Consider the following 10,765-nt stretch of genomic DNA (forward strand, 5'->3'; position numbering starts at 1 on the left):
AGTACAACAGTTAATAATCCTTCTTCACTTGACAATTGATTTGAATACAAGGTCTGTTGTAGGCTCTTTATAATACTAGATCACAGAAAGTTCAAAACTAATTTATTGCTCTTTGTTCCACCCAGCAAAAAGTACAACTTATCAAACTATTACTGTCAGATCGATACTATGCTGAAACAAAACTGCAGATTAGCTATTAAAGGCTTCTCTTTTTAACTGCATTCATGACTTACTTTGTAAAATCCAAGCACTGGTGGAGAGCGAAAAAAGAAAAAAAACTTCAGAAGAGAATTTTAAAATGGAGTCGAGAGACAAGGAGCAAAAGAGGTCCAGTAAAGGCTCCATTCCTAAAATTCACTGGTGTAAATTTAAGAAATTTACATATTTAAATAAAACACTGATTGTAGTTAGTATGTGAAATATTGAATTTGAAACTGGAAACCATTGTAGAGAAGACATTGGTTGCTATTTGGACCGGTTTCCAGTTTCCAGTTCAATAATACCTCCACGTACAGAACATACATCCCAGCAAAGTTCTGCTCAGATGCCAAAATCAAAAGTATTTGAACAGCTTGGAATAGTTTTCTTCACGTTAGAGATGCAAACCTATTGAATTTAGAGGCTAATAAATTCCCAGTTAAAGTACAAAATGCTCATTGATTTTAAAAGGAAAAAAATCTCTAACCCCACTCCGTTCAATGAATGTTTACCAGAAAAGATAAAATGTAACTAGCTTTGTTTTTCAATTAGGCCTATTCAGAAAATCCATCAGTCTTTTTCTTCTCCACCCCCTCCTTTCTCCATTATCACCTTACCTCTGGAGGTCAGAAGGGTACACAACCCCACACAGGGTTAGATGAAAGAAGAGAGGAAAGAGGACGTATTTGACTGCAGGCTTATTTTAGTGAAACTGCAAAAATCCTGAAAATAGATGCTGAAATAAACAGTGGGTTTTTATGTTGCCCTTAGGCACCAATACCTTCAACTTGTATGCATATTTCCATCTATGTATTCTACTATTAGGTGGGAAACAGTTACCACAACAACTTCTAATTCACCTGGCACCTTAGCTACTTCAGTAAAGCCATGAGATTCTTTCTCATATGAAAAAAAAAATGGATGTATATAGCAGTAAAAACAGTGTGTTGGATATAGGGCCTTTACAGTGGAGGCATTCATCTCACATCTTCCTTGTTCATGTCATCCAGCTGGTTAGTGATAAAACTTGAGGATGTATTCCAGGGCTTTTGAATCTGCATTTCTTCCCATTTTCCAGTCTATTCTAATTGGAGTTTATAAGACTTCTTCAGCTAGTTATTACTGGTTAAAATTTATCTGGTTTTCAATACACTTGTAAGCAGAGGTTTATATGTATGTATATTCTATTCTTCATTTGTGCTTTTCATTTTTACTTTATTATTATGAAAATGCTTGCTTTAATTATGTGAGTCAGTAATGGTGCATTTAACTTACTGTTTACACAGATAAGGAGGATAAAATAATTAGGTTGTTACAAGAATAATCTCACATAATTCTTTTCAGTGGAGCTCAGTTCATTTATTATTATCTAGGATTCAAGTCATCCTAAGAACTGCAGGATTTTAAATGTAAAATATGTCCACTAGCAGCCTTCAGTTAGTTTCAAGTACCTAGTCTCATCCTATTGGTGCAAAACTACAATTGCAATGGCAAATTAAAATTTCTTGTTTCCTGAGAATTTTATTTTTTTCCTGTGAAACTGCTTTTAACTTTTTGGTGGCGAAGTCTTGTCTCTTTGTGTTTTTATTATCTGCAATTCCATACTGGAGTGCTATAATCTAGGTATCTGAATACCAACTCATTTTAGGTGTTTAATTTACAAAATACACCAATTAACAGGAAAGTTCAAATAACGGGGGAGGTGATTCCCAACTTTCAGCTGATTTTTGGAGAAGGGGTTAATCCTTTTTGTCAAACATCTTCCTAACACATATTGAAGTATGTATGGGTAAAAGTATATTATGTCTGGGATATACTTTAGAAGTCTCCAGGAAAAAAAAAATGAGGTCTGAAAATGGCAAAATGTTCATAATTATTGAAGCTGGGTATTAAGTACATGGGATTTAATTGTTATTATTCTTTTAATCTTTGGATATATTTCAATTGCTTCATATAAAGGTAAAACAGAACTGTAAATGTACAAGTTCCAAGATTATGCCCCATCAGAGTTAAGTAAATATAATTTGATCTTTTACTTGACTGAAGAAACAGCCAGATAACAGATGTTATCTCATATTTTCACAACAAGCATTTTATGTAGATATTACCCAATTTTACAGACAAGGAATTGAAAGTTAAGAATTGGTGGAAGACAGGTCTGTCTGACTACAAAACCCACTGGGTTCTGAATGTCTTCACTTTAATAAGAATCTGCTTCTCACGATTAGGGCCTGCTTACACTAGGAGAGCAGGCTGGATGTGTTGTAAAGTCTGGAACACATTTCTTTGTGTTGTTTTGTGTTTTATTAATTTCTTAACAAGCATTTGCTTTGATCTTTTTGTCATTTTTGATTGTCACTTTATATTCTCTGAAAAACAGAAAATAACATTAAAGTTCAGGCTATACAGTTGAAAGTTAAAATACAGGACAATATTTGAGCCATACTTATGCTAAAAGATTACCTAATTTAGCTGGACAATCTGTATCTTCATTTTCTAAATCTGGCAACCCTAGGTTAGTAACATATTCTATGTAGTTGGGTCACAGTGAATTGAGGTTTTAATAAACACTGACAGAGATATGTAAACAGTACCTCTACTGCAATGGATAGACAGTCTCAAATCTACAATATTACTGAAAATCATGCCTTCCTCCCAAAACTAGCTTCAAAGTACTCAGTAGAAATGATCCAGGAGTTCCATAGTAATTAGATACTGCTTTTGTAAAAAGAAAAATGCATTTTTAATTTTGAAATAAATGAATTTTTACTTTAAAGTGGTTAACTGAGTACTTCTGGATAAATGCAATAGTTTTATTTTATTACTTGTTTTTGTAGTGATATTTATTTCCCCCAGCATTGTAGGATTGCTGAAATTTTTGAAACCCCAAAACAAATTAATTACATTATCCCTATTCAAAGAAGTTATTAATTTGACTCATTTATATTTGTTTCTGACACTCATTCAATCATGTGCTTTTAAAATATTATGTCTGAAAAATGTTGGAGAAGATGTGTGGATATTATAACCACACATACACACACATCCACTCATAGAGATACTTACAAAGAACTTTTTCTTCTTTTTAATAAAAATAGACTATTGTAAATAGTGCTGCTATGAACATTGGGGTGCAGGTGTCTTTTTGAAGTCGGGTTCCTTCAGGATATATGACCAGGAGTGGGATTCCTGGGTCATATGGGAAGTCTATTCCTAGTCTTTTGAGGAATCTCCATACTGTTTTCCACAGTGGCTGCACCAAACTGAATTCCCACCAGCAGTGTAAGAGGGTTCCCTTTTCTCCACAGCCTCTCCAGCATTTGTCATTTGTGGATTTTTGAATGATGGCCATTCTGACTGGTGTGAGGTGTTACCTCATTGTAGTTTTGATTTGCATTTCTCTGATAATTAGTGATATAGAGCATTTTTTCCTGTGCCTATTGATCATTTGTATGTTTTCCTTGGAGAATTGCTTGTTTAGGTCTTCTGCCCATTTTTGCATTGGGTTGTTTGTTTGTTTCTTATGAAGTCATATGGGCTGCTTATATAAAGAAGATGTGGTATATTCATACAATGGAGTATTATTCAACCATAAAAATGACAACATAATGTCATTTGCAGCAACATGGATGTCCCTGGAGAATGTCATTCTAAGTGAAGTAAGCCAGAAAGAGAAAGAAAAATACCATATGAGATTGCTCATATGTGGAATCTTAAAAAAAAAAAGAAAGAAGAAAAAAAAGACAAATGAACATAAATACAAAACAGAAACAGACTCATAGACATAGACTACAAACTTGTGGTTGCCAAGGGGGAGGAGGTGTGGGAAGCGACAGACTTGGAGTTTGAAATTTGTAGATACTAACAGGTATATATAGAATAGATAAACAAGATTACACTGTATAGCACAGGGAAACATATACAAGATCTTGTGGTAGCTCATGAAAAAGAATGCGACAATGAATATACGTATGTTCATGAAAACTGAAAAATTGTGCTCTAAACTGGAAATTGACACAACATTGTAAGCTGAGTATAAGTCAATAAAACAAAATTTAAAAAAAATTAGAGATCTCTAAACACTCAAACCTATTGGGAGTTAAAAACAAATCAATGAAGAAAATTAAAGTATTAAATAAAGCCTTATGTTCTTGAGGGCTATGTTTTTTTCTGCTATAAAATGTTTAGGTGTGTTTAATTGTAGAATGGGAAAGGGAAGGGGACAAATAATAACTGCAAAGGAGCCAAAACAATCAGCTAATTCATTCAATTCAATCAACTTGTTAATTTATTTGGTGGAGGAGGGATGATTCTATATTGTTATTTGACTGACAATAATAGTATGATAAAGCAAATTCTTTTCTATGTAGTTTGCTTGCAAATGTTGCTTGCCTTCAAAACTTTATAGGCAAAACAAGGTCAGTTAAGAAAAGACAAGTGGGCTTCTTCACTTGGTCCAGGAAAATTATCAAAGTTCTTGTTTGCACCCAAATATTATTAGTATCTTTAACTGCCTTCTTACATTTTGTTTTGACCCAAATCAGGTTCATTCTGGGCAAAGATGGTATATATAGTTGTCCTCACAGCATTCCATCTATGAGCCATGCTGAGAGTAAGCACTGATATTTTCATTGGACAATATCGAATGGGGAAGCAATCAACACAAACAACCCTCCTGAGTATCGAAAACAAGAAAAATATGCAATCGTTTCATAAAATTTTCTTTCAAATATGAGTCTTAGAGGATTAAATGAATGATTGAGTTAAATAAGAATAAATCTGATGAAATTAAATAAGAACAAATCTGATAAGTGAATCTGTACTGCTAAAGTGACATTTCTATATATTTCTATATATGACATTTCTATTTATTGTCTATTTGTAAGTATGCTTCATATTTAACAAAATATACTTGTGTTTCCCCTTAATTTAAAATAAGATCTTTCAAAAGTGTTAATTGCTAGTATTTCACTTTACCTTCAAAGATTCTCACTTGTTTATCTTCTTAAAAGTCATTATCCAACTGCCTGATTCTATATTCATACCTTACCTTAGACAAATAATTTACCTCCATCATTCTTCTACTCCATAATCATACACCAGTTCTCTTATTTTCTCTCCCATATACCTCCTGAACATCCTGAATATCTTGGCCTACACCACGTGTTGAAATATCAATTTTTATGGCTCCAGTTCAAATCATACTTCCTCTATGAAGTCCTCCCCAACTACACTAACTCACACAAGTTGTCCCATTTCCTAAACCCTCAAATGTGGTTCTCAAAGAGAGATTCAAGGAAGCTTGGGATTCCTAAAACCCTTTCATCGAGTCTGTGGCATTAAAATTAATTCTATAAAAATACTAAGCTTAGTCTACCTTTTTCACTGTGTGGACATCTGCACAAATTGTGCAAAAGCAAAAGGGGATTAAATGTGCTGGCTTCTTAATAAAAATCAAAGCAGTGGCACCAAATTGCTAGTAGTTTTTGTTTTTGTATTATTTACTGACACACACTTCCAGGTTAAAAAAAAAAAAAAGGAAGTCTCACTTTAAAAGCTTTCTTGATGAGGTAGTAAAGACTATTAATTTTTCATTAAATTTTAATCCTTCAACATGAAACTTTTAATAATTTTTGTGATAAAATTGCAAGTATACATATGTATACTTTTGCTGTATAATGAAATATGATGGATTTCTCCAGGAACAGCAGCTGTCTGTTTTTTTGAGGTACAATCTGCTAGTCAATTTTTAAGATAAACACATATTTTACTTGAAATAATGACTTATAGAAAAATTTTATTTATTTAGATCTGAATATTTGGCAGATATTTTCTCAAAAATAAAGAAAGTGAGATAGTTACATCAATGAAAAAGAAACTGACATTTTTGCTGCCAATGATAAAATTTGATCTTTTAAGTAAAAATTCATATTTTTGAAAACTTGCATCTGCCATCATAAGTTTGGCAGTCTCTCAATACTTAAAATTGCTCTTATGACATGGGTGGTGAAATTAAAGAATATGATTTTTGGATATTATATAAAGAAATGTATCAATATTTAGAGATTTATGTAACTAAGTGAACAAACATATCCAAATGTCAAATTTATTAACGTGGTTTCATATGCCACATTGCAACTACTTCATCTATGACAATTAACACTTATCAAGCTTTGGAATAATATCAAAGAGGAATACCCATAATTATCGGAAAATGCAATTAAAATATTTGTTTTTCAAAATACATATCTGTGAAATGTTGTATTTTCCTTACAAATTTCAACTAAAACAGCATATCACAAAAGACTAAATGCAGAAGTATATAAGCATATAAAAAGATGCTCTACATTATATGTTATCAGGGAAATGAAAACTAAATCAATAACGAGATACCACTGCACACCTACTAGAATGGCTAGAATCCAGAAATTCAACAACACCAAATACTGCTGAGGATGTGAAGGTACAGGACATCTCATTTATGCTGGTGGGAATGCGAAATGGTACAGTCACTTTGGAAGACAGTTTGTCAGTTTCTTACAAATCAATAACATACTGAACACACCATATGATCCAGCAACCATGTTCTTTGGTATTTACCCAAAAGAGTGAAAAACTTATGTCCACAAAAAAAAAAAACCTGCACATGGGTGTTTATGGAAGCTTCATTCATAATTGCTATAACCTGGAAACAACAAGCTTCAATAAGTTAATGGATAAATAAACTGGTACATACAGACAATAGCATATTACTATTCTGAGCTAAAAGGAAATGAGCTGTCAAGTCAAGGAAAGATATGGAGAAATCTTAAATACAAGTTTGGCAAAACAAAACATCATTTTATAGGAAAACCCTTAACAAATTGAATATAGAGAGAATGTACCTCAACATAATAAGAGCCATGTATGACAAACCCACAGCAAACATCATAGCCTATGGTGAAAGATTAAAAATTTTCCCTATTAGAAGAGAAGCAATACAAGCATGCCCACTTCCACTACTCCTATTTAACATAGTATTGGAATCCTTATCCAGAAAACTCAAACAAAAAAAATTTTTAAATTGCATCCAAAATGGAAAAGAAACAGTAAAAGTATATTTGTTGCATAAGACATCATCTTCTATCTAGAAAATTAACCTGAAGACTCCACCAAAAAAACTGTTAGAACTAATAAATGAATTCAGTTATATTGCAAAATATGAAGTCAATACACAAAAATCAGTTGTTTCTATATAATAATAATGCACTATCAGAAAGAGAAATAAAGCAATCCTATTTACAAAAGTATCAAAAATATATTTAGAAATAATTTAACAAAAGAGGTGAGAGATTAGTACACTGAACTATAAGACATTGTTGAAGGAAAATGAAGAAGGCACAAATAAATGGAAAAATATTCAGTGCTCATGCATTGGAACAATTAATATTATTAAAATATCCATACTATGCAAGTCTATCTACAGAATCAATGCAAACCTTATCAAGACTCCAATAGCATTTTTTCACAGAAATAGAGAAACAGTCCTAAAATTCATATGGAACCACAAAAGACCCCAAATATCCTGAACAATTTTAAGAAAGAAGAACAGAGATGGAAGCATTGCATTTCTTGATTTCAAACTATATTATGAAACTATTGTAATCAGAACAGAATTGTCCTGGCATAAAAACATATATATATATGAAACAAAATAGAAAGCCCAGAAATAAACCCATGCATATGTAGTCAATTAATTATCAACAAAGGAGCCAAGAATATACACCAGAGAAATGCCAATCTTTTCTTTTTTTTCTTTTAAAATATTATTTATTTATTTTATTATTTTGGGTGGGAGGTAATAAGGTTTATTTATTTATGTTTAGAAGGAGTACTGGGGATTGAACCCAGGACCTCACTCATGCTAAGCCTGCACTCTACCACTTGAGCTGTACCCTCCCCAATAATCTTTTCTACATATGGTGTTGAAAATACTGGATAGCCACATGCATAAGAATGGAAATGGAGCCCTGTCTTACACCATTCTCAACAATCACACAAAATTGATTTAATTTGAATATAAGACCTGAAACTATAAAACTCTTAAAAAAACTTTGAACACAAACAATAAAACTATTTAAAAATATAAGTAGCTTATAGATGAATGAAAAGTTGTTTAACATTATTCCTAATTAAATGCTAATTAAAAATTAGTTAAAATTTTCTATCCAAATGACAAATACCGAAAGGTAGAAATGGCAGCAGCCAGGCAGCAACCAGTCAGCCTAGCTTCCTGAAGTTTCTCCTTGTGCTATGGCCCACAGGCATCTGACACATATCTGTTTAGCTTCTAAGATTCCTGAGAGGAAGATCAGCTCTGCCAAAGGAGTGGAAAAGGAGGAGCCCAAGAGGAGATCAGCAAGGTTGTCTGCTAAACCTGCTCGGACAAAAGTGGAAATGAAGTCAAAAAAAGTCAATAGGAAAGGGTAAAACTCCAGACCAAAAAAAAAAAATGCAAATAAAAAGGAAAAGGAAAGAGAGGGAGTAAATCAAGATGGTAGAGTAGGAAGACATGGAGCTTGCCTTCTCCCATAGAAACATCAATAATACATCTACATGTGGACCAATTCTCACAGAAAACCAACTGAAAATTGACAGATCTCTTACACAATCAAAGCTATAAGAAAGATCCTCACATAACTGGGTAGGATGAAAAACAAAAAGGCATTGAGATGGGACTGTCAATACTACTTTAGCCAGAGTTTAAAAAGTAGGTAATAAAAAAATGAAATTAAAAAGTATTATTGATAGAAATGCAGATCACTGTAAAAAGGAACTAGAAACTATAAAGGTGAACCAATCAAAATTAGACAACAAATTTGTCAAGATAAAAACATACTTAAAAGCAATTAATAACAGACTAAATAATGCAGAAGAATGAATAAGTGAACAGTAAGATACAATAATGGAAATCATCCAATCAAAACAGCAGGCATAAAGACAAAAAAGAAAGCAATATAAAATATCTATGAGATAATATAAAACATGCCAACATATGTATAATATGGGTTCCAGAAGGAGAAGAGATTAAAAAAGGTGATATACAATGTGTTTGAAGAAATAATGCCTGAACAATTCCCAAGCCTAAAGAAGGAAACAGGAAGTGCAGAAGGTCCCAAAAATGATGAACTGAAACCAACCCACAGCATGACATATCATAACTAAAATGACAAAAAAGTTACAGGTAAGGATAATTCTAAAGGCACTGAGAGAAAAACATAGACTCAGTTACAAGGGAACCCCCATAAGTCTACCAGCTGACTTCCCTACAGAAACATTACAGGCCACAAGGGATATATTCAAAGTCCTGAAAGGAAAAAACCTTCAACTTAAGATACTCTATCTAGCAAGATTATCATTTAGAACAGAAGGAAAGATAAAGAATTTCTAAGACAAGCAAAAAGTAACAGAATAGAGAAATACTAAACCAAACATAGAAAAAATATTAAAAATTCTTCTCTAGACAGAAAAAAAGCAACAAACTATGGGGAAGGGAGGGAAAAAAAAGATAGGAAAGACAAACATATAAAGGGATTGAGGATCACTTAAATGAGCCAGTACATAGATTTTTTTTAATTTAAAAGCTATTACAATTAAAATTAACAGCAAAATGATAAACATGAAGATGTAAAATTGGACATTAAAATTGCAAAGTATGGGGGAGGGGAGTAAAAAATGTACATCCTTTTGAATATGTTTGAACTTATTTGACTATTAGTCTAAACTAAGTAGATATATTTATGGGTTAACATACTTGAAAACCAGAGTAACTACAAATAAAAACATACAATAGATTCACAAAAACCAAACCAAACCAAACAAAACAAAATCTCAAGCATAATACAAAAGAAAAGCATCACACCACAAAAGGAAAAACAAAAAGGAGAAGAAAAAAAAAACAAAAACAAAGAAGAACTACAAAATCAACTAAAAAAACACAATGCTTAAAATGGCAATAAATGCATACTTATCAATAATTATTTTCCATGTGAATGGACTAAATGCTCTGATCAAAAGACACAGAGTGGCAGAAAATAAGAACCTACAATATTCTGCCTACAACAGGCTCACTTAAGGAGAAAAGATGAACATATATTGAAAGCAAGGGCATGGAAAAAGATATTTCATGCAGATATAAATGACAAGAAAAGAGGGGTAGCAATACTCATATCATATGAAATAGACTTTAAAACAAAGTCCATAAAGGAGGAAAAAGAAAGACTCTATATAATGATAAAAGGATCAATAAAAGGAGAAGACATTACAATATTTAACATAAATGCACCCAATATAAGAGCATCTAAATATATAAACAAATACTAACAAATTCAAAGGAAGAAATTGATTGGAATAAAATAATGGTAGGTGACTTTAACACTCCATGAACATTAACAGACAGATCTTCCAGACCAAAAAAAAAAAAATCAATAAGGCAATAGAGATCCTAAAAGACACAATAGAGCATTTGCACTTAATTGATATCTACAGGACACTACATCAAAACAAAACAAAACAAAACAAAAAACAC

This window comes from Camelus bactrianus, chromosome X, assembly GCF_048773025.1.
Source record: "Camelus bactrianus isolate YW-2024 breed Bactrian camel chromosome X, ASM4877302v1, whole genome shotgun sequence".
NCBI lineage: Eukaryota > Metazoa > Chordata > Mammalia > Artiodactyla > Camelidae > Camelus > Camelus bactrianus.